Source organism: Protopterus annectens, chromosome 3.part1 (assembly GCF_019279795.1).
Source record: "Protopterus annectens isolate FY-2018-M chromosome 3.part1, PAN1.0, whole genome shotgun sequence".
NCBI lineage: Eukaryota > Metazoa > Chordata > Ceratodontiformes > Protopteridae > Protopterus > Protopterus annectens.
In genome coordinates, this window is record NC_056732.1 from 366,526,002 (window position 1) to 366,553,487 (window position 27,486).

The window sequence follows — 27,486 nt, forward strand, 5'->3', positions numbered from 1 at the left end:
ATGGATGTATTATGAGTTCTACAGGTGCATTGTAAGCTCTAAAAAAACAGTTTCTGACTGATGAAACCATGAAAGAGATGACATCGAACACAACTTTTTCAGGAGAGTATTTCTGCAGAGACAGAGAGAAAGAGAGAGAGAGAGTAAGCCCTTCTACAGCCATCATGAGAAAGGTTTCTAGCCACACTTGAACTTAATGCAGTTTATCTCTGAGGCATAACCTTAGAGTAAAGGATGACTCCAAAACCAAAAAACACTTTGCCTTGAAATGCCACAAGTGGATTTCTAGTTTGAGGATCCTGAACTCATGATTTCTAATGACACCAGCATACAGGGCAATGCATAGAATGGCAAAGGCACAACTTCAAGGTACTAAATTTAGCCCATACCACTTAACCACATGGTATCCCTGAAAGATTCCTTCTAGCTGTATTTGTTATATGAAGTAGAGATGTTATTGCTACTATGATAGCTTTGGTAAAAATATTGCCAGTGGTTGACAGAAATATGACATTAATTCACAGGCAAGCAACCAGTGTGGATCATAAGCAGGTATATATCTCCCTTCTTTCATAGAATAAGACCATACAATCTGATTACCATCTATGCAGGATAACTAATTCTATGTACCCATGTACCTGTTTAGCTTGATGTATTGTCTGGGCCTACAGCTTCACATTGTACTATGAAACAAAATGTCTGACCTGTCACCTTCCTTCCTTATGTTCTGCACCTTTTTGTTTCATCTCTTCTCCCCAAATCTCTCTCTTTCTCCTGTCCTATACTCAGTTGTGTATTACAGATGCTATTTTAATACATCTTTATTTGTAAAGTTCCACTTCATTGCATTGGTATCGATACCTCTTTCCCAAGTGTAATTTGCTTAATTTGTTCATGCTATATACATATCTCATGCTGTGAATATACTGAGTTCTGCTTAGTGTAACCTTATCTTAAACCTTTTATTTCATACCTTCCTTTACTTGACAAAAGTTCTTTTTTTCCGAAAGTATGTTACTTTTTATAATTACAGTGTTTTGCCAATGGCAGTTTTGATGGCTAAAAACATTTATTGACCCAGTTTCAGATAATTTAGTTGTTTCAGAAATAAAAACTTTCATATGTATATGTGTAAATAAGACTGAAATTATACAGCTAGATAGCTAAAGTTACATTAGTGTCAGTCGCCATCATTTTCTGTATTAAAACTCTAATTTATCTTGAATTAAGTATTACAACCACTATCTATACGAAAAAACATTTTTCTGAAGTGCAAAATGTATGCTTATGTAATGTATGACATATATGCTTCATGCTGCATTTATATGTTGCAGTTTTACTATTGTTTTCTTTATGATGGGTTTTCACATATTTCAACCAGTTTTTGGAGAGAAATAGAGAGAAAATTACTCCCTGCTCCACCTTAGCTATAGGTGCAAACCCTAACCCTGTCACTAACACTAACCAGCATCTTAAATTAAATGAAACCTTCCCGTAACACTAACACTACATGAGACTGCTTGGATACTCACCATGCATACACACACACACACACACACACACACACACACACACACACACACACACACACACACACACACACACACACACACACGACCTAACCCTAACCATAAGCCTAAACACTTGCACACAAACACACATACATGCACACACACACAAACACACACACACACTCACACACACACACACACACACACACACACACACACACACACACACACACACACACACACACACACACACACACACACACACACACACTACCTAACCTAACCATAAGCCTAAACACTTACACACAAACACACACACACACACACACACACACACACACACACACACACACACACACACACACACACACACACACACACACACACACACACACACACACACACACACACACATGCACCTACTACACATCCCACTTACCTGTTTCAACAAAACAAAGACCTGAAAAAATGTCTGTTTGATAAACTGGATGTTCCGCCAAAAAACACTGCAAGTAAACCTCTCAACCAAACAATTGGAAACCAGCATATATATGTATACATTTTTACATGGCATATCAATTAAACAAAAATGCCTTCTTGCCACTGATCACTGCAAATTATATAATGTGTATCAAAATATGCATTAATCTAAATGTCTGAACAGCTAGTAAAGCTAAGTGACATACCAGTCTCTCAATTTTAATTAATACAAAAGTCATGGGAAATTTGAATAGTTCCCAGCAAAGACATACCAAGAGAATGAATAGCTGTGTCTTATTGCTATATAAAATCTGTATGCATTGTTGTGCCTCTTCTTAAAGCAGACACTTTAGAATAATTGGCTTTAATTGTTTTTATTTGAAAAATTTTGTATCAGTTGACCTTCATAATATTAACAACGTGTTTGTTTTATTTTGAGAATTATATATATTTAAGGATATAATAATGAGAGATTCATTATTAATGATGTGGAGGTGGTTTGTTATTAAATTTCAAAACCAAAACTTGCAAAACACTGCAAAACAATTCTACCCAAGGAAGGTATGTGGGAAAAAAATTATAAGCTTTTTAAAGAGAAAATCTGGCTATATTGTTGAACGAAATATGATGAATTATGTTGATTTATTAAAAACACACTGGACAATTTAAATATTGTAGGATGCATGCAAGAGTTACTGAGAAAGAACTTAGTGGGGATTAATTCCAGGCCCTGCAAAATATCTCCCTTTACACTGATAAAGGAACCACTTAAGTAACCTTCAGTAACTTAATACAGTTTACCTGTTATAAATCAATTAGAATCATAGAGCCACAAGGCAGAATAAGTCAAACGACCATTTATACCTAATGAAAAAACTCAAAAGGCACCTACTGCCTCCAAGAGGACAAAAGAAATTTAGTCGGGGAGAATTTATGACATTCATTCAGTTGTCAAGATACTTTATAAGGGTTACTAGGGTATCACTCTGTTTAATATTTAAAGATAATTTATTCCAGACATGTTATGAGATGAATCTATTTCACTCAGTGGGTTCTCTTTATTTCTTCATGGAAATTTAGAACATTTGTGCAGGATGAGATGAAGCCAAAGTGATATGGGTCTAGGGCAATAAGGTTTTAATGTTGGCATTTAAGGAGTCTGATATGATGCATTCCATGACCTTAAATATTAGGCTTGCTAGGGGTGATGGGACTATAGGTAGTAGGGTATCAGGTAAAACCATGCTTGTGTAGAGACAACACAGTTGCCATTTGACAAGCTTTAGGAGCATAGTGCATGGAGCGGCTTAAGCTAAAAAGGCTTAGGAGATACTTAGTATGTGCTTCACACTACTTATTTGGCAACAGATGTGTTATTGGAGCCCATGGATTTTGTACCATTGGCCTTTGACAGGATAATTGAGATGTGTTCCATGGTAGTCATGGGAGCAGTGAGGGACCTGGTGATCTGTGGAAGTTCAGAAAGGGTAGCTGCTATGAAGTTAGCTCTAAATTTATTTGATAGTATATTAGCTATTCCATTAGGGTCAGTGGGTGTAATGTAATTATGAATTAACTCAGAGCATTGTTGAGTGTTGTGTCTTCATTTTCTAATGTACTGAAAGAAGAATTTATTATCTATGGTTTCATCTGTTGTCTTCAGTTCATTTTCAGCTTAAACTTCCATGATTTGTTTTACTTTTTAACTGATTCTATTGATAGATTCCTTTATATAGGTAGATTATGATTTACTGTAGACATTTAGTATATGTTCCCTTTTATTGAAGTTTGTTACTGTACTTAGACCACCAAGATGATTTATTTTTAAATACCTCATTATACATGATCCTTTTGGGGACTGCTTGGTCTTTTCTCTTTAGAAAATGTGAATAACGGTTTGAGGTATCAGCAGCCATGGACAATGCACAGGAACTGAAAATATTACATTATTTTGATAGCTCTTCATAAAGTTTTAGTAGGTTTGTCTTTTTAAAGTCCTTGAATTCTGAGATGTTATTGTTGTTTGCAGTGTTGACATAGAGGATCACTGGACTTTGACCAGATTTGGACAGGGATGGAGTTGCAATAGATGCAGTGCATTAGGCAGAAATGTTTGTTAAGACAAGAGCTAGCATACTAGCACCCAGATAAAAAGATCTAGAATACTAGTACCCAGATAAGAAGATCGAGAAGACTAGTACCCAGATAAGAAGATCTGGAACAGTAGTACTCCAATACGATTTATTAGGTTAAGGACTAGTTGGGCATGCCTAGAGTTCGTAATACATGTACTCCAGTTAACAGAGTGATGGCTGAAATTCTCTAATGTGAAGTTGCTTTTGCTTATTGCCAATTTTTCTGGTTATTAGGGGAGATGGGGTTGATTTGTATCATGCTATAAAGATATAATTTATCGTATTTAGGATGAAATGGGTCCAAAGAAGTTCAGTTTGTGGATCATGTGGAACTGGTTTGTAAATAATAGGTTCCCTGACAATTTTGGCACAAATCTGCAGTTTCCTAAAGGCCTTAGGCACTGAACCCAGGTACATATACAGAGAGAGTGCTATCTTTACAATGAAACCAGATCTGCATTATAATGCAAATATGGATGTGTTCACATTGTATGAGTACCTCAGTTACTCATTATAGATATGCTGTGTGTTGTGCACAGAATGAAATGCATACAAACCAACTGAGGAAAAATTAGTTACTACAGCTGGGGATCACTCATAGCCTGGGATTCAGAAAAGGCTACCACCAGCATTAAGCCTTAACTTGGCTATTTTCTTGCTGGTGATAGCCCTTTCTTATTCAGAGACAGACCCTCCACAGTTATTCTATAAGGTCTATAGAATCACCATGGCAGTCTGTATTCTCAGCAATGCTGCATAACAATGAACCACTCTGCGGAAGTGGCTTGTGCTAATTAGCCTTATGGTTTCGCCAAGAAGTGCCTGTGGTAAGATAGTACAGCTGACTGTGTTAATGAACATGTCTAAAATGCTGTGATCTTTCATTGACTACCATGCAAAAGGTAAGATCAGTTAAGTGTCTGCATAGAGTTAGTGATGTTGGAGGTTTCAGTCTGTGCATGTCTGTAGCAACGAATGTGCATGTCTGTAAGGGTACGTGTGGTCTCAGGTATGTATGTGTGTATGTGTGTGTGGTTGCAGTGGGGGTTAATTAGAGACAGACAGATAATTTGTTGATATATATGTGAGTGTGTGCATAAATGTCTGAATGTGCATCAGTATGTGTTAGTGGGGCTGCCATATCTCTAAACTTCCCTAGACAAACAAGCAAGTCCTGCAGTAATACTAGATTTTAAATATTATCCTAAGTCACTTAAAAAGTTAATAGGCCAGCAAGGGGTTTTGCAGCATGAAAGACCCATGGGAGAACACTAGGAATCAGAGAATTTAAAATATATCTCTTTCTAGTCACTTTAAAAGTTAGTAGAACAAAGTTTGGTGGCACAAAATACATAAGGAGGTAGCAATAGACACCAGTAAGTATCTTTTATATGACTCTTATAGGTTCATAAGTAAATACTATGATAGCTGCCCTTGAAGGCTCAAAATAACCTATCCCATTTGGTTATAGATTGCTCTTACCCTTCCCATGGTCGATAATGAGAATAACTGGGGTCATACCCTAGATAATTTGAGGGGACTCATACATGCGATAACGCATTTAGGAGTTGCCTTTGTCCAGTACAAGGGGCAGCTCTAGAGTAAACATTCTGTTTCCCAACTACAGATCTAAGTTGTACTTGAATATGGGCAGGGATGAACTTTGTTTTCTGTTGATGGGAGCCTGTTCCACAGCAGCAGAATTCTCTGTGAGATATACCTGTCCCTCCAAACCATTCAGTTGATGTTGTAGAATAGGTTTAAATCCCTAGATCAAGTATTTCTGATGCCATTTGATTTGCTGATGTGCAGTAAATCCATCAGTAATGGGTCGGAGGATGATTGTATGCCAGACATAGGTCACCTCTTAGCAGTCAGTAGGATACCGAGTATAGTAGCAGAGCTTTAAGTCAGTCCATATAGGATATATTGTTTAGGCATATATCTTTTTAGTAAGATATCTCTGTGAGTATTCCATTTGTTTCATGTGTCTGCACAGATACATGGCAAAGGGCACATTATATTCTATGACTGGCCTAATAAGGGCTGAGTAAAAGGGGACAACATCCATAGATCCAGAGGCAACCCCTTTGTTTATAAGCTGTGCAACACAAAAGGACTTTCTTACAATAGACACATTTTGGCCAAAATTTAGGTCATTGTCCATATAAGTTCCCAAATCCCAAGCAATTAGGTCAACTCTTAGGCATATTTTGTCAATGTGGTAGCTCATTGGTGGTAGATGACTTTACTAAGGATACAATAATGCATTTTTGACATTTAGTTTCAGTTTTTGATTTTAGCACAAGTTATATATTTGAAACAAACCTTCCTGCAGGATGGTTAAGTCATTTGTAGATTCAATGACTCCTCCTATATTGCAGTCATCTGCATAATTAGTCAACTAGAGCCCTTTGGTATTGACTTTTATGTCAGAAAAGTAGATGCCAAACCCTGAGGGATACCACTGGTGACTGACTGGTCTCTTTGTGGAGGTAAGTTCCCCTATTTTGATTATCTGCATCCTATCTGTGAGCCAGCTGGCAATCCAGAAAGAGACATAGTGGTTTATTGCCAGTTTATTTAACTTTTCTTCTATGCCTGAGCGGGGAACTGTGTTAAAAGCTTGGGCCAGGTCAAGGTATATGGCATAGTGTAGTGGTCAGTCCCGGCTTTGTAGGCAGGCATTTACGGTTTGAGTACAAAGACACCTATGAACCTATGTACAAGTTTGCCTTCATCCATTGGTTTGGTGACCTTTTCAAAAGAATCCACCAGGTTGAGGGAGCATGACCTGCTTTTGATGAATCCAGACTGAGATGGATCCAGTATTTAGAGATTCTAAATGATGGTACTCTTGCAGACAATTAATTATCCTTTGACCACTAAGTGTCCACTGATAGGAAATCGTTTTATATAGCCAAACTAATCACAAGGGGTATAGCTTCTAGATCTAAGGAAGTACTCCTCCTCCTCTTTTCCTCCCTTATTGAGCCAAGACATTATAGTTCCCTGGTTTTGAATGTACTTGCCTAGTTATATGACTTAGCTCAAGAGACTGTAGCATTTCCTTACTAGTCAGCTAATGGTAGGTCCTCCTTAAGCTACCACAACCACCTTAAAGCACACTCTCCCATTCCTTATAGACTTCTGAAAGAAGGCCTTTGTCTAGCATGCAGAGCCTCAAAGGATCCAGTCCTTGGCAATCTCCTATACATCCAAAAAACTAACACCCTAAACACCTGTTCAAATGATCGAAAATTTCAGCAAAACAAAAGACTGTATATATTTATAATGTTGGATCTTTTTCATCATCATCCATTTGATCCAATTATTGGGTAAAGAGCTGCTGGATGGATCTAATTCAGCAATCTGCCAGACCTCCTTGCCTGGAGCTCCCTCAGGATTTTCCTTCCATAAGTACCATGTGCTCTTACTAACCACAGACTAAGTCTGCAGGCCAGAAATGGCATAAGCTGGAAGTTAGGTGTCCAATTCAGGAGTTAAAGGTAGGAGAACTCCATCTTATGGGTAGAGGTCACTAGAAACAAGGGGACAATTTGGCAGGAGGAAGAAGGTAAAGGTGTCTCGTCGGATGGACAAGGATGAACATGTTCCAGCATTATGATAAGTACGTGACCTCCATATTGTATTTCATCAATCCATCCAAACCACTGGGACAGAATTCCAAGCTAAGTATTTTCTCTGGTAGCATGACAGGATACCTTTCAGAACTTTGGCTTTAAAGGAGGCTTCTTGCAAAGATATGACATCCAAATTGTAATCTTTGGGAAAGGTATGCAACATAGACCACGATACTGTCTCACATTTCATCCAAAGAAGAGTTTCTGAAAAAGGCAGTGCAGAGAAACAGATCAGGTGGAATGAGCTCTTGGTGTAGATGGTATTGTTATATTTCTGGAAGAGTAACCAAAGTGATAGTCAGAAAGCCATCCAGATAATGTTTGCTTAGAAGGATTTCTCTTGTCAACTTTGCTTGGGACTAATGATATGAATAAAATTATCATTGTTCCCAAATAGGTTGGTTCCATGGGAGAAGAATCAGCACTGTCTGTGAACATCCAAGGTGTGTAACAAGTACTCTCCTTTGATTGGTTAAGGAAAAATAGCAGTTAATGGATGGGTTGATTTAGATTACTCTCTGATGCTCCTTTTGGAATAAAAAAGGGGCTGGTTCTCAAACTGATGCTGTCCTTAGGATAAACTAAGTAGGCCAGAAAAGAAGGTGCATGTAGTTCTGAATTCTACCTGGCTGATGTAACTGCAATCAAAAATAGAATTTTCAAGGATAAAAACTAAAGTTGGAGAAAAGGATGGCACAAAGGGAACTTTAGTTACAGCATCTAGGGTAAAGTGGGGGTCCCAAGTGCAGATGATATAGTTCTCACATTAGCTGATCCAAGCAGACCTAAGGAAAATATTCCAGAATATTGTAGAGCTTGGTTGTTAAATCAGGCCAAGCCTAGGGCTTTGGCATTAAATCCTACAAAAGAATAGAGATATAAGTAGGGACTTGGCTGAAAAATGGAGACATAAAATGCCAAGGAGTAAAGTTAAGGAACCCAGTGCAGAGCTCTTTAGAGAGACCGTATGAGGTAGCCCGGGATAAAATCAAGCAGATCTACTAGGACAGAAAATGTTATCATTAGAACAGAGAGTTCAGGTTCTAAATTGATATGTCACAACACACATACCTCTGGCAAGCCTTTTGGTAATATTCAAGTAAAGAATTGTTAAAGAAGCTGATAAGTGGATGAAGGATTTTGTGTGGATACTGGGCAGGTAAGAAACTGAGGGTTAGAAAGGAGATAATGTCACCAAAAGCGCAAAGGGATTGGGGATCCCTGATATTGAGCTAAACATATAAAAACACACACACACACACACACACACTCACACACACACACACACACACACACACACACACACACACACACACACACACACACACACACACACACATCTATATATCTCTCTGTATATATATATATATATATATATATATATATATATATATATATATATATATATATATATATATATATATATATATATATCTACAAGCTCATTACCAACCACTTGTCGAATAAAGATAGATATAGTAGCTGCAACAGTCTGTTTAGTCCAACCTCAGTGTACCTTGTGTTTAGGCTGTAGTCCACTATCAAACCATGAATACTTCTTATACACATCCAATCTCCATAAGAGACAAACACCATTCGGTTCCTTAAACTCTGTTATACCATATAAACTGTTAGCAGACTGCTTCCTTGTACAAATCCAGCATCAGTAACATCAGACAAACAACAATGAAGTCACTCCTACTAACTTCCTGGCATTTAAAGTGACAGTGCAATAATAAAATCAAATGATAATATAAAATCAAATAATTCATAATAGCAATGTTATAAATACAAATAGGACTCAAAGAAACTTCATTTTAACAACACATAACACCATTGTTGTACAAATCACACTTAGATTAAAACTAAAATGCTGATATAAAACCATTATGGAGGGGGGGGGGCGAGGGGGGAAAGAAATAGACAATGTAAATCCTAAGTATGGATGTGTCCATGAAACATGTGTCTTGTACATTATTCGAATTTGACCTTAGTCAAGAGTTAGTAGGAGTGACTTCCTCCAATGTATTTTTTAAAAATTGGAGCTCTTACAGAGCAGATGCTGGATTTTATATATATATATATATATATATATATATATATATATATATATATATATATATAAGGGTCTACTTCAAAGTATCAAATTACCACTTCATCGACTCCCACACCATCGAGACTACATCGCTGAAATGGCAGAACATGGAACACCCGGAACATCGAAAATTAACCCTGGCAAAACAACCACTAACCCAACATAAACAAAAGAAAAAAAAAAAGAAAGAAAAAAAAAAAACCCAAAGGAATTATTAAGGGTCAGATAATCAGATTAAGTAGACTCACCTCAGATGACGAGATTTTCGAAGAGGAATTATTATTTTTGAGATCTCTTTTTCTCCATAGAGGATACGGACAAGGTTTTTTAGAAAAAATAGAAAGTGAAGTGAGTTTATTAAGAAAAGGGGTAGCCAAACCTATTTTAATTTCAAATGATTTGGCAGTAGGTGTTCCATCAGTTTGTAGTAATAACAAAGAAAAGTACACCCAAGATTTTTTTACCGCATTCCCTATACCTATTGTTAAAGAAATGTGGTGCATTAAATCTATTATTGAAACTAATTGGAAAATTATTCTTGGAAACAAAGATTTGGTTTCCATATTAGGGCACATACCTAAGTTTACATATAAAAAAATGACTGATATTAAGTATATGCTAGAATTAGCAACAGGTGATAATAAGAATCCAGACAGAATTTGTTCAAACAAAAAAGGAACTTTTAGTTGCACTAATTGTAAGCAGTGTAGATATACGAGTAATTCTTCCTTCGCAGTAGTAGAACATTTAAAACAAACTTTTTGGGCCAAAAAGTATTACAATTGCAATAGTGAGCTAGTGGTGTATTTGGCAACCTGTGTCACATGTAAAAATGATTATATAGGAAAGACGAAAAGAATTTTTAAACGTAGGGTGTATGAACACATTTTAGCCATAAGAAAGAAAGATAAAAATAATGCTTTGGCCAGACATGCTCTTTCATGTTCTGATTTCAAAAAGTATGAGTTTTTTGTTTTGGATAGTGTGGACAAAGGTTTGTTAATGGGAGATTTAAACAACATTTTAGAATGTAGAGAGGCTTTTTGGCAGCTGGTGTTTGGGGCAGATGAAGCACCAGGGTTAAACGAAGTCATAAATCTAAAATGTTTTTTACTGTATAGATAGAAGATAGATAGTATAATATGTATACAATATATCACTTTCAAATTATTTTATATTGACATATAGATTTTGGATTAGTTAGAATAAGATTTATCGGTGTTTTTAAGAAAACATTTATAATCACTGAAAGTCATTATGTTATTACATCATTTCCTGTATTACTTGAACACTATAAAAGGAACAGGTGGTTTCACTTGGATTTTTTCTGAAGAAGTTCACGGTAATAAAGTGAATGAAAGCGCTAAAAATATCTAAGAGTTGGAGTTGTTTTCTGCCTGTTGGAAGTTGTTGTCTCTGGATTTGGTGTTTTTCTTATATATATATATATATATATATATATATATATATATATATATATATATATATATATATAAAATCTAGATATAAAATTCACATCTATATCTATATCTATCTTTATATAAATATATATATATATATATATATACATATGGATCTACTTCATTAAAATGACAGCCCACTTCACCGAAACCCAAAACAACGAGACCACATCAATGAAACCCCACAATGAACATTCACAACAACGAAACCCAAAACCACGAAACACTAACACAAACATCACAAACACACACATACACACACAACAACTCCAAAGTACCTAACACATAATACTACAAACCATATAGGCAGGGGGGCAAGCCCCCCTGCACCCCCCCCACACTCCCCCTTCTTTATTATTCAAACTCCGAGATCGCACAGACACACAAGGCACACTCACACCCACACATTACATTCCCAAACAAACACACACCACACTTACAACACACACTTACACACACCACCACCCCTCAAACACACACTTACACATTCATACTTACCTGCATCGCAATACCATCACTGCTAGATCACAGTCCCGTAATGTCTGAATGTAAATTTCGCACTCATAACTCCGACATCACACAAACAGACACACAAGGCACACTCACACCCACACATTACATTCACTCACAAACACATACCACACTCACAATGCACACTTACACACACCACTACGCCTCAAACAGACACTTACACATACATACTTACAGGCATCGGAACACCAGAAGCGCTAAACACAATCCCGTAATGTCGGGATTTTAAATTTTGTGCTTCTGGGGTTTTGATGTTCTACAGTGTTGAACATCTGGTCCCGATCTTCCAGGTTTTATGGCCATCCTGAGACAATGTAGCAATTGCCTCATATATACTGACAACCAGTTACTCCTAAAACAACAAATACAACTTGTGAGAGATGTATCTATACTATGAATTTGGGATCACTTCTCTCACATAACAACAAATCAGATATCAAACAGGTTGTCAGCACACATTTCACCTCTTGTACATAACAAGCTCATGACACATAAACCCACATACAAGGAGGTACTCGAGAGAAGCCTACCTGAAGATCAGAGACCTCCCAGGCACAAACCTACTGCACAAATACAGACCCAACAGAATCCAGTATGCATAATAATACACACATAAGTGACTCAGCCAATAAGACCCTAATGAAAAACACCTCAAAACCAAATATCTTGGTCATAGATGACTCCATAGTGAGACCCATAGCTGTCTCCCTCACCAGGTTGGACAAGAAGTCACAGTCAGCTACCTGACAGGTACCAGGAGCCATCAGATCGTGCATGGACTCAAGTCTCTCAACAACAAGTACCGCTATGATTCTGCCATAGTCCATTTTGGAGTGAATAACTTGAGCTGTACCTCACTGGACTATATGAAGAGAGACATGACTGAGCTCTCAGATTATGTGTCCCACGAAGGAATGTCCCTAGCTCTAAGCAGCATTCTAACTACCTTCACCCAGGATGATGCCTCAATATAAACAAAAAAATGACTGACTTTGACAATTTGCTTAGCTTCTGTAGCTTCTGGTGTCAGTCCAGGGGGATCCAGTATCTGTCAGCCTGGGAAGATATGGTTGACAGACCATGCTGATTTGCCACAGATGGTCTTCAGTTGTTGTCTCTTGGCTTTCGGTTAATGGCCAATGTACTTGCCTCCCCCATAGTGCCTTTTTGAAGTAATGCCATAACAACAAAATTCCCAATATAAAAAATCCACTAGACAAACTCTAGGACTAGGTTATGCTGCTTAATGCTAGAAGTTTAAATTGAAAACTGCACTCACTTGAACCACTCCTTACATTGGAAAATGCTGTTGTCTGTGTAGTCACAGAGACATGGTTCAAAGCTGCAGAGAGCACTCAGGCCATACAAGTCTACAATGCCTTTCACATGTTCAGATCTCAAAATGAGTGTGAAAGAAAGGGGAGGTGTATCCATCTTCATTAAAGACAAATACACCTCAAGACTGGTCAAACAGTACATCTCCCTAGAGATACTCCAAGTTCAACTACTTGTAGGTAAAACCCCCTTCCATATCATTGTTAGCTATAGGTCTCCCCACCATGAACCACAAGAACCACTCTGCCTACCTGGACCTACTTGAGTCATTCACTATAAAGCCAAACACCTTGGTCATGGTGATTTCAACTATCCTTCCATTGATTGGGAGCTATATATGAGCACAAACATGCTCACCCTAAGATTTCTGGACTCTTGTTAATACAAATGCTCTGGAACAGATAGTCTGCACCCCTGCAAGGGGCTCAAATGTCCTAGACTTAGTACTCACCAACATAGGGGGTCTCTGCACTACCCCCAATGTGTTGCCCTCCTTGGTAAGTTCTGATCATAAATCAGTCTCATTCAAAGTTACAATCATACCTGACCCCCCTCAAGAGCAAAAAGGATGAAAAGTATCTTCAAAGCAAACTATAGCCTCCTAAGTGATGGCATAAATAGTATCAACCCCCCTTGCTACCACTGTCAACAAAGACTGTTATACAGAGATGTACACAAATGCCCTGTATAAACACCTATACAAATATATGGACTTGGCTGTATCTTAACAGATCAAAACAAGATCCTCACAAAAAGCAAGCCACCCTGGTAAACATCAAACATAAATAGGTTATACAACAGAAGGAAGAAACTAATGTCCAAGAACAAGAGGGAAGTGACTCAGCAGAGGAAAGACACCCTTCACAGCTTGAACAAGCAAATTAGATACCTTGTAAAGTCCTCTAAAGCTATGAAGCTAAACTAGCATCCTAGTTAAGGATAATCATAAAGCATTCTTTAGCTATATCAGAAATCTAAAACGGAAGGCCCAACTTTGTGTCAAACTAGTAGTGGAAAGTACAACTCATACTGACCCTGAGGACATTGCCAAACTGCTAGCAGATGGATTTGGCACAAACTTCACCCACCTGTCCCTACCAGACATACCTCACAGTATACCTGTCACCAGTCCTCTACCTAGTATCTCCAAAGAGCAGGTCATAACAACACTCTCCATGGCTAAAAACACAGCCTTTTTGGGACTGGATAATACCCCAGGCTGCCTACTAAATTGTCTAAAAGAGGACCTAGCAGAACCTTTTGCCACTCTCTTCAACCATAGTCTAAGTACTGGCATTGTCCCAGCAGATTGGAAAACAGCAACAGCAATTCCTTTGTACAAAGGTAGTCCATCAACCAACCCTGGGAACTATAGACCCATATGCCTAACCAGTCTTATCTGCAAGACCATGAAGAGAATCATCCTGTACCTTATCAACAAAGACATAGATGACCTTCAAACTCTTGACCTGACCAATTTGACTTTGCTAGGGAAAGATCATGCTTATTAAACCCGGTGGACTTCTTTGAGAATATCACCTAAGTCCTGGATGAAGGCAAGACATTACATACAGCCTATCTTGACTTAGCCAAGGCTTTTGACACAATCCACCACTCAGGCATCATTAAGAAACTCTACCAGCTGGGAATTAACCCATATGTCACTAGATGAGCAGCCAACTGGCACACTAATAGAATATATATAGTCAAAGTTGGGGATTCCACCACTATCAGAAGACCAGTTACCAGTGGTGTACCACAAGGATCTGTGCTGGGCCCCCTACTGTTTGGAATCTATTTCTCAGAAGCCCAGGCAAAAATAGATGGCCTGTGGCTTACCAGATTCACCTCTGGCTGTAAACTGTTTGCAGTCATTGAGCCACCCCCCCAACAATGTTGACATACTACAAAAATGGCTTACACGGACAAATGATTGGTGCCAAAGCCATAGACTTAAAATAAACACAACAAAATGCATTATCATCCCTTTTGGCAAAGGGGAAGTCCCTGCAAGTTACAATATTAACAGTACCTCCCCCCCCTTAGCTCAAACCCTGTGGTGGTAGATTTTGGAACTCAGGTTGATGGTGACCTTAACTTTGATCATCATTTGTCCACAGTGGTAAGGAAGGCCTTCTATGTTGCACATCTCATAAGTAAGGGAATCGTTAACCGACACCATACCCATTCCTCATCAGACCACTAACAGAGTACAATGCTCCCTTCTGTATGTTCCTCACCAGACACCTGAAGCAGCTGGACAGATCTCAGTGGTTTCTCACCAAGAAAATTCATGGCCCCCAACACATGACCTACATGGACAGACTGAAGGCCCTGTCACTGTACTCTGTATCTTATAGGCCACTGAGAAGTGATTTGTGCCTAGCCTACAGAGCAGTCTCAAACCCTGCCCAAATAGAAATGCTGCACATCCACAAGTCAAATGGGACAAGATTCACTTGATCTAGGGATCTCAATCTAGCCTGTGAAATTAACAGGACATGCTGTTGAAAAAGATATGTCTCCCAGAGATTGCCAGTCCTCTGGAAACAAACTCCCAATTCATGTAAAACAGAGCTCCTCAATGGCCCTATTTAAGTGTAACTTAGACAACTGGATGGGAGACCATAAATTTACCCCAGTGGTGTCACCTATGCCCCTCTTATCCAAGAGATAAGGCCAGTTGGTGCTGATCATAGAGTTACGTGGCAAATATATACCATACAACTTGGTCAATAAGGGAATAAAGATATAACATGGCTAGGCTTTTAAAGACCATAGGGCCAATAGCCTAGTAAATATCTATGAACCTATATATGTATTTATGTGTATATCTATGTTAGTGTGCGCGTGTGTGTGTGTGTGTGTGTGTGTGTTTGTGTATATATATATATATATATATATATATATATATATATATATATATATATAAAAGATAGATATGGATGCCACAGTGGTGCAATGGTTGCGTTGTTGCCTCTCAGCAAAAGGTTCTCTGGGTCGATTCTCATCTGGGGTACCTTCTGTGTGGAGTCTGCATGTCCTCCATGCATTTGTGTGGGTTTCCTCTGGGTGCTCCAGTTTCCTCCCACGTTACAAAGACATGCGTCTGGAGCATTTCTCCCTAGGCCTCTTCTGAAAAATGGCTTTGTTCCAAGTCAGACTTCCCCAGTAAACAAATGTTAAATAAATAAATAAATAAATATAGATAGATGTGGATAAAGATATATATATATATATATAGACATATATATATAGACATATATATATATATATATATATATATATATATATATATATATATATATATATATATATATATATATATATATATATATATATATATATATATATATCTTCTTCTTTCAGCTTTTCCCAGTCAGCCAGGTGACCAACCTTCCAGAGAAGGCACACACATGCACGCACTCACACCTAGGGCCAATTTAGAGTGTCCAGTCCACCTACAGCATGTCTTTGGGATGTGGGAGGAAACCGGAGCACCCAGAGGAAACCCACGCAACCACAGGGAGGACATGCAGACTCCGCACAGAAGGCACTCCAGCTGAGGATCTAACCAGAGAACCTCTTCCATGAGGTGGCAACACTAACTGGTGTGTATATATATATATATATATATATATATATATATATATATATATATATATATATATATATACACATATATATAAATATGGGTCTACTTCAGATCACTGAAATCCCATTTCACTGACTTTCATTTCACTGAGATGAAATCACTTAAATTTCACAACACTGACAACTCACTTCACTGAATCCCATTTCGCCGAAATGCTAAATTTCAAAAGACAAAGTGGGAAACCATTCAGTAAAAACTAAATGAAAACTCAAGCCAAGCTATAACTTCCAATGAGTGACCTCCCAAACCTTCTGTGACAGAGGCACATGAGATATATGCAAATGACCCTTATGAACATCAGGTGTTTCAGCTATATGGTGACCTTCTCACTCTTTGTTTTAATTAAAATGGGAAACCATAGAGAAACACACTCACAACACTAATGACTACCTCTTTCCACAACTTAAAAACTACTAACTTATCCTCGTAACAGAAACCAGACAATATAAAACCAAACTAAGTGGGGGGGGGGCTAAGTCCCCACACACACCCCAACATGGTGGGGCTGTGCCCCCCACACCCCCTGTAATTATATATACTAACTCCAGGATTGCACTACAGTGAAGAAAAGGGCATATGCCTTTTACTTGCCTCACAGTACTTTACATGCTGCCACTACTGCTCGGAACGCACAAATCATCCACCATATTACTTTAGATACTTCCTATAAAAATGTAAAGAGAAAAACCCACATTTAGAAACACCACAACACTACTTTCTACATGACTGTTGGTATTCTGACAGTCATCACTATAAGTTACAGAAATTCTTTCTACCACAAATAAGTTAAAGATGAACTGAAACCCACATCAGGTCTATAGCTCACGATTCAGTGAAATGAGATTCAGTCAAAAGAATTTTCAGTATTTTGAAAATGAGGTGATTTGGTCTCAGTGAAATGAATTTCAGTGAAATGGGATTTCAGTGATCTGAAGTAGACCCATATATATATATATATATATATATAGAGAGAGAGAGAGAGAGAGAGAGAGAGATTAGTCTGTATATAAAGCCACTACAACTTTCAATTTATGCAAAATCTCATGAGGAGGTACTCACAGTTAAATGGAAAGAAATGCTCTAGGACTTATTCCAGGAAATGAGAACTTGTAACCGCATGTAAATATTCGGGGGAGGAAAGGCTCAGAAGATAAGACAAAAACATTGTATCTGATGAAGTCTGATTGATGAAAGACAAAACCAGGAACATTGTATCTAATGAAGTCTGACAGAGAAAAGTGTTCATTACTTCGAATAAACCAGACAAATTAAATCTCAAAAAAGGATTGTTTTGTGTTGTTATTGCTTGATTTTGGAAATGTGTACATTCTTTTCTGGTTAGCCACCTGCCAGCAAAGTAAATACAGGTATAGAGCAGTGGATTACCTTGAAGAAAGAGACTTTTCTTTTTGTTTTTTACTTATTTTCCCCAGGGAGAACCAGACAGTCCACTGGGTTTGGATAGCCTATAAAGAGGCCTAATCCACAATTGGTAGCCTACATTTTGTATTGGTACCATGTCGTACATTGAGGTATTATTTTAAATTATGCAATAATGGCTCATCACCATTCAAAAATGTACACACTAACTGGACAGCCCAATCAGCATTCACAATGTAAATCGCACCTATATTGTACCATTGAATGGCCAGAATTTTGTATTGACATATGCTTATAGGACAGAGCAGAATACAAATAAAATCAGGTACATTTTGCAAAACTAAAGAAACAGAAATGTACCTGATTTTCCTTGTATTTCTCTGCTGTCCCTCCTTAAATCTCAACAGACTTTCATAGGTTCATAGGTTCATAGGTTCATACTAGGCTATCTGCCCTAGGGCATTTATAAGCCTAGCCAGAATGTGTTTGGCTTTCGCCACCCATTTTAAATTTATTTTGCTATGCCCTTTTTCGAGGTTAGTATACTGTGCCTCTGTCTAACAGTGACACAGAAGTGATACCCAGGGTAAACCTACGATCTCCCATCCACTCATCAAGATTCCTGTTGAAGAGAGTCAATGAGGGACTCTGCCTAACCTGGACTGGGATTTTATTCCAGTGTGAAGGGACTCTCTGGGTTATGAATCTGTCCCTCCAGCATGTCCTATTTATTTCAGTGCTGAGGTTCAAGTCTCTTGAGCGCGTAGCTCGATGGGATTTGGATTTTCTGAGGTGCAGCATGTCCATTAATTCCGGGTTGGACATGGCTTTATACGTCAGGCACAGATCGCCTCTGAACAGGCGGTATGCCACTGAGTAGAGCTGGAGTTTCTTTAACTGGGCAGCATATGGCATCTGTTTGAGCCCTTTGATTCTCTTGGTGAGGTACTTTTGGGGTCTATTCCAGTTGCTGCAGGTGTCTGGTAAGGTACATCCAAAAAGGGGCATTGTACTCAATTATGGGCCTGATGAGGGATGAGTAAAGAGGCACGATGACCTCCCCTGATCTAGATGTGAATCCCTTCATTATTAGGTGGGCTATATAAAATGTATTTCTAACCACTTTGGCCACGTGGTTGTCAAATGAGAGATTGCTATCAACTTGGGTCCCCAGGTCCCTAATCACTTCTTCTGTACTTAATGGATTGCCACCTATGTGGTAATTTGTGGGCACTTTGTTTTTGCCAAAGGGGATGACTATACACTTTTTGGCATTTAGCTTGAGGCCATGGCTCTGGCACCAGTTGTCTGTTTCTATGAGGCCCTTTTGGAGGATGCTTGTGTCGGCTGGAGAGTCGATTATGGTGCTCAGTTTGCAGTCATCTGTGAACTTGGTCAGCCACAGTCCTTCCATGTTGGCCTGTACCTCCGAGAAATATATACCGAACAAGAGAGATCCCAGGACTGAGCCTTGTGGGACACCACTTGTAACTGGTTTGGAGTCTGACATGGCTCCAGCAATTCTAACCATGTGGGTTCTGTCCTTGAGCCAGTTTGCAATCCATCTAGTGACATAGGGGTTTATATTTAAGCTGGTGAGCTTATCTATAATGCCCGAGTGGGGTATTGTATCGAAGGCTTTTGCGAGGTCCAGGTAGGCTGTGTGGACCACCTTCCCCTCGTCAATGGCCTTGGTGACTGTTTCAAAGAAATCAACCAGATTTAAGAGGCAGGATCTGCCCTTAACAAAGCCGAACTGGGTAGGATCCAGTGTCTGTAGGTCCCCAATATCTTTATTTATGAGGTCCATGATGATCCTTTCCATAGCTTTGCAGACCAAGCTAGTCAGGCTTATGGGGCGATAGTTTCCAGGATCCGTTGAGGCATCACCTTTATGGAGAGAATCCACTGTTGCTGTACGCCACTCTTTGGGCACATATCCTGTAGTAAGGCTGAGATTGAACAGTAGTTTTATGTTTGAGTTTAGCTCTTCTTGGAGTTCATGTAGGACGCAGCCCGGGACACCATCTGGTCCCATTGATGCTGTGTTTTTTGCTTTGGAGAGGGCGGCTCTTACCTGAGCATCTGAGATGGCAGGGGGGAAGCCCTCTGCTGGGATAGATATTTGCCCTTTTGGTGGGGAGGGGGGTGAGAAGTTTACGCTGAACCTGTCAGCTAGGATGTTGGCAATGTCTGTGGGTTCAGTGTATTTTTTGTCATTTTGGACTAATTCTGAGCATATCTGGGAATTACCACCCAGGTTCCTAACATAACTAAAGAAAGCCTTGTGATTATCCTTAGTGTCCTGTGCAATTTTTCTCTCGAAGCTGGCCTTAGACAATTTTATGAGTGCCCGTAGTTTTTTGCTAATACTGATCAATGATGCCTTCCCTTTTTGGGATTTTGCTCTATCATTTAGTAGCTTCCTCCTTCTATTGTATAGTTTGTTTATGGCTGGGGTCCACCAGACAGGACGTCTGCCTTTGGAGGATTGGGTCTTGGTTTTATTTGGGATTGCATGATCCATGCATTCCTGAAGGTGTTCATAGAATGCGTTTATAAAGGATTTTGCGGTCTGGGCCGTATTATCCACAAGCCCGGGGGCTTTGAAGGATTCCACCTCGGTTTTGAGGAGTGTGAAATTTGCTTTAGAGAAGTTTTTCACTGTGGTTTTCTGGGCAGGGGGTGGGGTCGGGATGTGAATATCCAGTGAGATTAGTTTATGGTCTGATCTTCCCAGTGAGGGATACACTTCTGGTCTGGAGCATAGAGTCCCCATGTTGGTGATGATCAGGTCCAGTATGTTTTCCCCTCTTATGGGAGTGGTAACAAGTTGTTCCATAGCATTTGAGTTTATAAATTCTAGGAACCTTTGGGCTAGGGTGTTGGAGCTAGAGTAATGCTCCCAGTCTATGTTTGGGTAGTTGAAGTCGCCAAATATAATGGTGTTTGGTGAGACCTTCATATTTTCCATTGTCTTTACATTACTTAATATACCTCTCAACTGTCCAGATTTTCACAGAATATCCAGATTTTTGCCTCAAAGCACTGGGCTTTTCCTCATAAAAAAGTGCAGTTTTCTGGCAAACCACTGTGGATTGAAGCCTTTAAATAATGACAGACATGTAAGGTTTACACTTCATATCCTTCACAAAAATGCACACTAACATAAAACCTCCTATTCAAGTAACTTTCTAATTTTATAAGAGCAATAAAATCTGTCCTCATTTTTGGACCTTTGATCCCCCCCATTATGTTGGGCTTTGTCTAGGTTTCTTGCATTAAGAGCCCATAATGGCTGAGGAAGTAAAAGAAAGAAACAATAATGGAGAATTTCTTTTCTCTGTTGCTTTTCATGAACAACACTGATGTACTATGCAAGTGTGGAAATATAAGTCCCATACACATGTGCAGCTCATCAACAAATGCAGAAGAATGCTGAGGAACACTGTAGTGCCATTATACAAAGACATTATTTAAAAAATGTTAAGTGATTTCTTTCTTAAGTAATGTAATAGCAATATCCCACTCTTGGATGTAGGTATCACAGGATTTGCCCATGGTTGCCTTCATTTAATCACTCAGACTTCACCCTCATGACCAAATCACACAAGTGTGGGTAAATCCTGTGATACCCACACCCACTTATGGGTTATTGCTAAAATTCACATGCTGTGTCTGAATATAACTGTCTTGAAAACTATACTTTTTGGTGCTTGTACTCCATTGCTGTCTTATTTAGAACTGCGTAATCAATGAACAATTGGTTAGAGAATGCAAGCACAGCTAAAATTACTTTAATAAGTAGTATAAAAAAACATGCAAAAATAAATAAAACAAACAGATGAGCACTTTCACACCATAAAAGGCACTTCAGATCTTAAAAAAAACATTATTTTAGTTACATAAATGGGAATGAATAGCCAATGAAAAAACAAGTGCAAAACAATGAATGACTGATGCTGCAGAACACAACCTATCAGTGAACAGCAGTCAGTCATTACATAATAAAAGTACCCAATGAGCGAATGAATACAGAACAGTAGATTAATGATCCTGCAGTAAAACATAACCTGTCAAAGAGTAAAAACATAGCAAAGATATGAGTTTAGTAGTGAGTGAGCATTTTTGGTTTACGTTAATTTTATTGGAGGTTTTTGTAATGGGAGATAATATGTTTGGATAGTTTTTATTATTTAACACTTGGCTTATGCCCTTCCTTGTTCCTCACTGATAACTTTTGTTTGCTTGCAGGATCATTCATTCAGTGTTCTAAATTTATTCTTTCATTGGATAGTGCAATGGTTGCTTTTGGTGATGTGTTTTATTTGTTTACAGGCCTAATATTTTATATATATATATATATATATACATATATATATATATATATATATATATATATATATATATACATATATATGTATATAGATATAGATAGATATTTATATATGTATATTATTTATTTATTTATTTATTTATTTCCAGTTTGATAACCGGGGAAGTCCACTGGGCCCCAAAGCCCGTTTTCAGTGGAGGCCCGGGGAGAAAAGCTCCATAATAATAATACATTATACACATAACACTCTGTGTTCTAACAGCATAACACCTTTAACAATTTCCAAAAACATAGTACATTTGGCAGTATACATAAGAAATTAATATTTTTATGCGACTGTATTGTTAGCATAGAAGAGAGAGATAAAAAGAAATTATACATAGATCTTGAATGCAAGAGAAGTAAAACAGAGGAGAAGTGAAGGAGATGCAAAGAATTTAAAGGAGAAGAGATGCCAGGAGGAAGATAAAAAAAAAGAACAGTTAGACTAAGATTCATTTTATGTTTGAGTCTAAAAGTACATCTTATGAACAAGGCAAAAGATACATTTGTGAGACTAGACATGCATGTAGGCAGTGGGGAGGAGATGATTTAAAAGGAATAAATAAGAGTTTAAGCAGGGGAGAGAGTTTAAGCAGGGGAGAGAGAGGAGATAAAGAAGTAGAGGGAAGGGAGCTGAGGAGAGAGTTTGAAGAAGAGGGGCCGGAGGGGGGAAATTGGAACTGGGATGTATTAAGATCTAGGTAGGAAGTATACAATTACATTTCCAGTTTAGGGAGAGGTGAGAATGGAGAAGAGATTTGAATTGTTCATAGCTTGTAGTGACTCTTAGAAGGGGAGGAAGCAAGTTCCATTTTTTTGCTGTAGTATAAGAAAGTAGGAGGTGGCCAGGAGGTCGTTTGGGTTTGTATACTGAAATAAGATTTGGTGGCCAGATCTTAGGGGCCTGAGAGGAGTGTAGAAGGGCAAGATGTTAGATAATGCAGGGCAAGCAGTGGGTTTAAAAATTAGTTTGTGTGCAGTAGTAAGTTGGAGGTAATCGAGGTGATTAGGGAGTTCTAACCATTGGAGACTACGGAGGCAGATGCAATGGTGTGTAGAATGAGTGGAGTTAGTAGCGAATTTGGTGATTTTGTAGTAGCAACTATCAAGTTTTGAGGAGATAGAAGCGGTGAGGTTGGTTAGAACAGGAGCACCATACAATAGAGAAGGGAGAAGGTAGGTAGTGGCGAGTGTTTGTCTTGTAGCTAAAGAAAGAAAGTTAGCATTTCTGTAAAGCATACCGAGCTTCTGATGGTTTTTTTTTATGTTTAGTTGAATATGAGTATTAAATTTCAGGTGTTCATCAATGGTAACTCCGAGTAATTTTGCACAACTAACAACTTCTATTGGGGACTGGGAGAGGCTGGAGATTTTGAAGGATGGCTTATCAAGAGGCAGAGCTTTTGAGGGGGAGAAGAGAATGATATGGGATTTATTGGCATTAAGGGAAAGATGGTTTTGAAGCATCCAATTTTCTGTGGTTGTGAAGGCCAGTTGGGTTTTGGCTTGGAGCTCGGGAAGGCTAGGGGCTGAGCAGATAACAGTGGAGTCGTCTGCATATTGTACAATTTGAGAATGAGGAATTGCAGAGTGGAGATCATTGATAAAGACATTAAAGAGCAGAGGTCCGAGAATAGAACCCTGAGGGACTCCGGTAGGGGTAGGTAAGAAGTTTGAGGTACCTGTATTCCATTTCACAGCTTGGGATCTATCTGAGAGATAACTTTTGAACCAAGAAAGGGAATTGTGGGAGAGATTGAGGTTAGAAAGGTGGTGGAGAAGGAGTGTGTGGGATATTGTGTCGAATGCCTTTTAAAGGTCAAGAAGAACAGTGGAGACAATATCTCCAGAGTCACGGGCATGGTTGACAATGTCTAGGAAAGAAAGGAGAGCAGTTATGGTACTGTGGCCAGGCGAAACCCATGTTGAGTAGGAGTGAGGAGATGGTTATTGAGGAGGTGGGGCATGAGTTGCGGTGGATACATTTTCAAGGACTTTTGAAATTGGGGAAAGAATGGCTATTGGGCGGAAGTTAGAAATGCTATTATTTTTGCCTCCTTTATGAAGGGGCAGAATGTGGGCAGCTCGCCAAAGTTTGGGAACATAAGATTCTTGGATGGATCTATTGATGAGAATGCTGATAGGTATGGCGATGCCATCTGCTGTGAGCTTGAGAAAGAGTGATGGGATATTGTCGGGGGCATTGGAGCACGGTTTGAGTTTGGAAAGAAGTTTTTTGATACCAGTGGTAGACACGGGTTTTAGAATAAAAGTGGGAGGGGGTTTATGGGAGCAGGAGTGAGGGGAGGATGGTGAAGAAGGCTTTGGGTTTGGGCTGGGGGTGGAAGTGGAGAAGGATTTATGTTTTAGAATATATATAAATGTATGTATATATATATATATATATATATATATATTATATATATATATATATTTTTTTTTTGGGGGGGGGTTATATCTTGTCTACCATCTAATGTTCCATATTAGTGTGTGTGTTGATGCATTCTTTTGCCCAAGGTCTTATCAGGTCATCATTATATACCTTTTTGGTCATATTTCACTTCAAGCAAAGATATACGTTTAGTAGTGAGTGAAACTCTGCCAGAGAATACACAACCAAGTATGATGAACTGTTTATTAAAACAAATAATAAGTGCATTTGTCTAAAAGGATATAGACTTCTTCAGCTAAAACTAGAACAATTCACAATTTGCACTTAAATAGATTCTTTGTCACATGACACCAATCTAAGCAAAGCAGGTGTATATTTAAAGCAACAGTTGTCAAGACAAGTACATGTTTTTAAAACGGTGTGTTTAAGATGTAAAACTGACAATAACTGTTATTCATCACTAACTTAAGACAGGACATAAGCAAAAAGATGCCTAAATGCTAACACGCTGTTTTAAATACATGTACTTGTCTTGACAATTGTTTCTTTAAATATACACTTGCTTTGCTTAGATTGGTGTCATGTAATAAGGAAGCTAATTAAGTGCAAATTTTGAATTGTTCTGGTTTTATCTGAAGAAGTCTGTATCCTTTAGGATGAAAGTACTTATTATTTGTTTTAATAAACAGTTCATCATACTTGGTTGTGCATTCTCTGGCAGAGTTTTCAGTACATTTTTTAGTTTGTTGTTTTGGTTGTTTTTCTGTTAGTAGTGAGTGAGTATTTTTGGTTTACGTTAATGTTATTGGAGGTTTCTGTAATGGGAGATAATATGATTGGATAGTTTTATTATTTAAGGATTGGTTTATGCCTGTCCTTGTTGCTCATTGATAGGTTATATTTTACTGCAGGATCATTCATTCAGTGTTCTGTATATATTTGTTCATTAGATAGTTCCTGTTATTCAATGACTGACTGCTGTTTATCCCTGCTGTTCTCTGATAGGTTATGATCCACTGCAACATCATTTGATTGTTGTGAGTTTTTATTAGTTTTTATTATTTAATGATTGGCTCCTGCCTCTTCTCTTTGCTGTTTGATAGGTTATGTTTTACTGTAGGATCATTCATCTACTGTTCTGTATTAATTTGCTCATTGGGTAGTTTTATTATTCAATGATTGGCTGCTGTTTATTGATAGGATATATTTTGCAGCATCATTTGATCATTGTTTTGCATTTATTTGTTCACTGGCTATTCATTTGTGTTTATGTAACTATGATAATGTTTGTTTTAAGATCTGAAGAAGTGCCTTTTATGGCATGAAAGCACTCATCTGTTTGTTTTATTTATTTTTGTATGTTTTTATACTTCTTGTTAAAGAAATTTTAGCCATGCTTGTGTTCTGTATTCAGTTGTTAATTGATTACACGAGTTTGGAGTTGAAGAATGATTTATCCTGCTGAGTTGTTTTATTAGTTTTTCATTTAGTAGTGTACTTATGGTTTAATGTCCAGAGAGGGAATAACCAGACAGTGTGCCATTTCCATTCATGGTAATGTCTCTGGTGTGCCTTTTATGACAGTTTGTTTTTGTCGGGGAAGGTGCAGTTTTGATCATGGCCCCGAAATCTGCAAGTAGAGTAGCATTAGGACTGATGGTGATTCTTTTGGGGTATTTCAGTAAAGGACTGATGGTGATTCTTTTGGGGTATTTCAGTAAAAGATGGCTAAGTATACTTGTCTGAATACATACTCAACATCCTACCTCCTATTTTCCCCTACTTACTCTATACTGCCTTAATCTCTCCACTCATTTTCCCCATTTCTAAAATGTTTGCAAGTTTCTCTGACATGAAATGATCTCTGTGTCATAATTGTAAGACATGTAAAATTATTTTAAACCCATAAGACTTGAATTTATCCTGTCATATCAATTGTTATGATCTGCTTAAAATGCCTCTGTAACAAACTGTAAGTAATCTGTAACAAAACTTCTGAATTCCTGTTCAAAAGTACATACATAAATACATATAACTAACTAAATAAATAAATAAAATGGATGGTATTGCAGAAGATAGCAGATATTGCAAATTATAACGTTTTTCTGTAGCAGTCTGTTGGATTCAGTGCATATTAGATTCCACTGCTAGATCTGAGTACCAACCTAACTTTCAGATTGACATTGTGTGCTTCATTACTGAAGTACTGCATTGTGATATGACATGCTATATTTGTAAAGCGTAGCTTATTATATGTGAACGTGCACTAGTGAAATAAATTGTGCAATCTGTAGTTATATATCCCCACCACTGTCTTCAGTACCATATGCGTGATGCAATGTTCCAATGGGGCTTCAGAGCTCTTCTCAAATTCATTAACACAGTTTGTTTGAGGAAAATGTAATATTAAATAGACAGAACTCTTAACAAAAGTAAGGTACCTTTTGCATTAGTCATACTGTCTGTCCTAGTTCAATTAAAACACACCCT

General features: G+C 38.2%; 1 protein-coding gene across 1 annotated transcript in view; it reads left to right on the forward strand.

Moving 5' to 3' along the window:
- Positions 1-27,486, forward strand: part of CHN2 (chimerin 2) — a 2,549,636-nt gene that overhangs the window by 1,041,843 nt on the left and 1,480,307 nt on the right. The window lies entirely within an intron of this gene.